At 31.0% G+C, this 4,875-nt stretch overlaps 1 pseudogene; it reads left to right on the top strand.

Moving 5' to 3' along the window:
• The window catches only part of LOC107573082 (hexokinase-2-like), a 21,335-nt pseudogene extending 20,133 nt beyond the window's left edge, over window positions 1-1,202 (top strand).
• Window positions 1,203-4,875: the final 3,673 nt, after the last annotated feature.

The raw sequence follows: 4,875 nt of genomic DNA, 5'->3' as shown, positions 1-4,875 counted from the left end.
TTTGCACTCGCACTTGGATCCTGACTCTTCTCTGCCGTGACAAAGCACATACCAATAATTCAGTTGCTCTGAAGCCTCCTGCTCTTCTCTCCAGAGATCCCGGTTTCTGAAGATCAGTGGGGATACACTGTTTCTTTACAGCTGCAAGTCAATGTTATTGTTCTCTCGCATAATCTGCTCCCTGAGGCGATGAATGCTTAGACTGTGACCAGATCGAGTTCTGCAAACGTTTTTCTCTTCCCATAAATAAGAATTCTTAACAGCAATGTGGAAAGTTACAGTAAAGCACAATATGAACTCGTCAATTACTTACTGTACTTTTTTCAGTTTATTTATAGCAGTATATGTGTACCTGGAGCACAAAAGCAGTGTTAAGTCGCTGGGGTATATTTGTAGTAATAGCCAACAATACATTGTATGGGTCACAATGATAGATTTTTATGGTGAGGTTTTAGTTTTGTATAAATAAATGAATACATACACTTTGTAAAAATCGACACGTTTCAGAAAGGCGGGGCATAGAGGAGAAACAATAATGTACAGTATGTGGAAAATAATGTGTTTTTTGAACCTTAAACCACATAAACACATTTCATTACACCAAATACACAACATAATGTTCTTTTTAGCAACATCATATGACCCCTTTAAAGGACCCCTGTTGAAAATAATAATTTTTCCACTTTTTTTGTGCAAAAAAACTTTATTAACATTATAAGTAAATCTAAATAAAAAAAAAAATCCATATCATGACACCTTTAAAGATTTATATCCAATTTTTATTTATATTTTTGTCACTTGCCGAGATTAAATCTTACTGCGAGTGACTCCTGTCTCTTCTATATTAATTACTTTCAAGGACTCGTCTCCAGATAATAATCATCATTTCCTCCTTTTTTCACAAATATTTCCTACACCGCTGATTACAGAGACGTCCCCCTGAAGTGAATAAAGATGATTGGGGATCTCTCCGGTTTATGTGTTGCAGCATGCATCGTAACATGCATATTTATCATGCTGCATGCTTTGTTTGTGTGCAGGTTTGAGAAGATGATCAGTGGGATGTATATGGGTGAGCTGGTCAGACTGATCCTGGTGAAGATGGCCAAAGACGGCCTGCTCTTCCAGGGACACACCACTCCAGATCTGCTCACCACTGGCCACTTCCAGACCTCCTTCGTCTCTGCCATCGAGAGTAAAAAGTCAGTACCTTTTTGTGCTTGTGTGTTTCTTGCTATATTAAAAAAAAGTCTGGCAGAAGTAAGAAAGTCCAAATGAGAGTCCAAACAGCTGATAAAAACATCACAATAATCCACAGCACTCCAGTCCATCAGTTAACATCTGGAGAAGACAAAAGCTGAAACTAATCCAGCATTAAGATGTTTTTAACACCATTGCTTCCAGAGTGTCTGAATCAGGAGAGAAATATGCACGGATCAAACACCGTAAAACCAATCCAAAAGAGTTAAACATATATGGATTTTGGTGTGAGAGGGCAACAGGGGATGGACCTTTCACTGGAGGGGAATTATGGCAATATTATGGACAATTTAATACAGAAGCGATGGTTTAAAGGTAAAACGCTAATCTCGGATTATCTGAGGGGGAGGATATTATCAGCAGATTTTAATTTGTTGGTGAACTATTTCTTTAAAGTTGCCCTTTTCTTACAAATGCTTACAAATTGCATGCTACTTGTTATTATATTCTAGGCTGTCTATTTAATATGAAATAATAAAATATGTAATCATGATCATTTTTCAAAAAAATAATGCTTTCAGTAAATAGGCCTATACATGTAATTATTATAATTGGCAATTTGCTTAGCTGATACACATAGTGTAAATTTATGCAACTGGTCTCACATTCTATCATATTGAGTTAATGTGTTAAACATGTTTAATTAATTGCCTACTTTAAGAGTCAACTTTGACTCGGTATACCATGATACTAAAGTGGTAAGTCTAAAATCCATTGTACTAAAAACATGGTACTTTCTGCTAGTTTTGAGAGAAAAAATTGTTTATAAATAACCTAAATGCTTTATTTTTTTGTGCAAAAAATTCCTTGAAGTTTAAAGTTAGAGTTTAACATTAATGTTGACATTACGTTGACACATGACGCATTATGAGACCTGTTCAGATAGCAGACTCTTTGGAGTATGAAGTCTGCACGTTTGTGCATTAATTGAAATCTAAAACTGTAGTTGTTCATTGTCTATAATGAAAATGCAATTAAATCAGAAGCTGAAGTAAAAATAACAGCTTGCATGCACATTCTTGGCTAAATATCCTGTTCAGATAGCAGACTCTTTGGAGTATGAAGTCTGCACGTTTGTGCGTTAATTGAAATAAACTAAAACTAAAACTGTAGTTGTTCATTGTCTATAATGAAAATGCAATTAAATCAGAAGCTGAAGTAAAAATAACAGCTTGCATGCACATTCTTGGCTAAATATCATGTGTTCAGAGAAGCTAAACTCTGAATTATTTTTGCCAAGAACATTCAAAAGTTTGGGATCAGTAAGATTTTTTTAATTTAATTTTTTTAATGGAGTCTCTTCTGCTCATCAAGCTTGCATTTATTTGAAAAAAAAAATACAGAAAAAAAATGTAATGTTGTGAAATATTATCGCAATTTCTAATATTGGTTTTCTATTTTAATATACTTTAAAATATTATTTATTTATGTGACGCAAAGCTGAATTTTCAGCATCATTACTCCAGTCTTCAGTGTCACATGATAATATGCTGATTTATTATCAGTGTTGAAACTGTTGCGCTGCTTAATATTTGTTTTAGAACCTGTGATCTTTTTTCTTTGATTCTTTGATGAATAAAAAGTTAAAAAGAACAGCATTTATTCAAAACGGAAATCTTTTCTAACAGTATAAGTCTTTTACTATCACTTTTTATCCATTTAGCACATCCTTACGGAATAAATGTATTAATTTCTTTAAAAAAAAAATAATAATTTACTGACCCCAAACATTTGAATAGTAGCGTATATTGTAACACAGCATTTCTATTTTTAATAAACACGGTTTATATTTATCAAAGAATCCTGACAAAAGTATCACAGACTAGAGTAATGATGCATAACATATCACAGGTGTAAATAATATTTTAAAGTATATTAAAATAGAAACTGTTATTTTAAGTTGCAATAATATTTCACAAAATCACATTTTTTTCAGTATTTTTGATCAAATAAATGCATATTTGATGAGCATAAGAAACTTCTTTAAAAACATGAAAAATTTAAATATTTATTTCTTATTACAGATAAGATCAGCATAACTATTTGATTTGAAAGTTCAATGTTTTAATGTCTTAGCATTTGATTTAACAACAGTAGTACATAGAAACACACTTCACACATTTGTCTATAAAGCCTGATGGTTGTTTCATTCTCATATGATTAGATCTGAGAACCTCTAAATCAAGTCTTTTTGATCCGTTCAAATGTTTAGGGTCGGTAAGATTTTTTAAAACATTTATTTATCAATTTTTTGTATTTGTTTTTGAAAAAATTATCTTATGGTCAATTTATTTGATCACAAATACAAAAAAATCTGTAAAATAGTGAAATATTGTTGCAATTTTATTTTAATATAAAAAATTATAATTTAATATACACTGCCGTTCAAAAGTTTGGGATCAGTAAGACTGTAATGTTTTTAAAGAAGTCTCTTCTGTCAATGTTTTAATGTCTTAGCATTTGATTTAACAACAGTAGTACATAGAAACACACTTCACACATTTGTCTATAAAGCCTGATGGTTGTTTCATTCTCATATGATTAGATCTGAGAACCTCTAAATCAAGTCTTTTTGATCCGTTCAAATGTTTAGGGTCGGTAAGATTTTTTAAAACATTTATTTATCAATTTTTTGTATTTGTTTTTGAAAAAATTATCTTATGGTCAATTTATTTGATCACAAATACAAAAAAATCTGTAAAATAGTGAAATATTGTTGCAATTTTATTTTAATATAAAAAAATTATAATTTAATATACACTGCCGTTCAAAAGTTTGGGATCAGTAAGACTGTGATGTTTTTAAAGAAGTCTCTTCTGCTCATCAAGGCTGCATTTATTTGATCAAAAATACAGAAAAAACAGTAATCTTGCAAAATGTTATTACAATATAAAATAATGGTTCCTATTTTAATACACTTTAAAATATAATTTATTTCTGTGATGCAAAGCTGAGTTTCCATCATCATTACTCCAGTCTTCAGTGTCACATGATCTTCAGAAATCATTCTAATATGCTGATTTATTATTAGAATTATCAACAGTTGTGCTGCACAATATTGTTTTGGAAACTGCGATATTTATTCAGGATTCTTTGATGAATAAAAAGTTTAAAAGAACAGCATTTATTCAAAATATAAATCTTTTCTAACAATATAAATCTTTGCTGTCACTTCTTAACAATTTAACACATCCTTGCTGAATACAAGTTTTAATTTCATTCAAAAAAAGAAAGAATAAAAATTGACTGACCCCAAACTTTTGAGCGGTAGTGTATATTGTTAGAAAATATTTCTATTTTAAATAAATGCTCTTCTTTTTAACTTTTTATTCATCAAAGAATCCTGAAAAAAGTATCACAGGTTCCAAAGAAACATGAAGCAGCAACAGTTTCAACAGATAATAAATCAGCATATTATACTGATTTCTGAAGATCATGTGACACTGAAGACTGGAGGAATGATGCTGAAAATACAGCTGCGCATCACAGAAATACATTACAGTTTAACAGATATTCACATATTCACTGTTCAAAAACTTTTGACTGGTAGTGTATATGATTACCATATTCATATTGTTACGTGGCTGACAAGACGTGAGACGTGCGGATCCATAT

The sequence above is a fragment of the Sinocyclocheilus grahami genome, unplaced genomic scaffold (assembly GCF_001515645.1).
Source record: "Sinocyclocheilus grahami isolate Dianchi unplaced genomic scaffold, SAMN03320097.WGS_v1.1 scaffold1864.1, whole genome shotgun sequence".
Taxonomy (NCBI): domain Eukaryota; kingdom Metazoa; phylum Chordata; class Actinopteri; order Cypriniformes; family Cyprinidae; genus Sinocyclocheilus; species Sinocyclocheilus grahami.
Note: the sequence above shows the minus strand (reverse complement) of the source record. Positions and strands in the feature narration are given on the sequence as shown.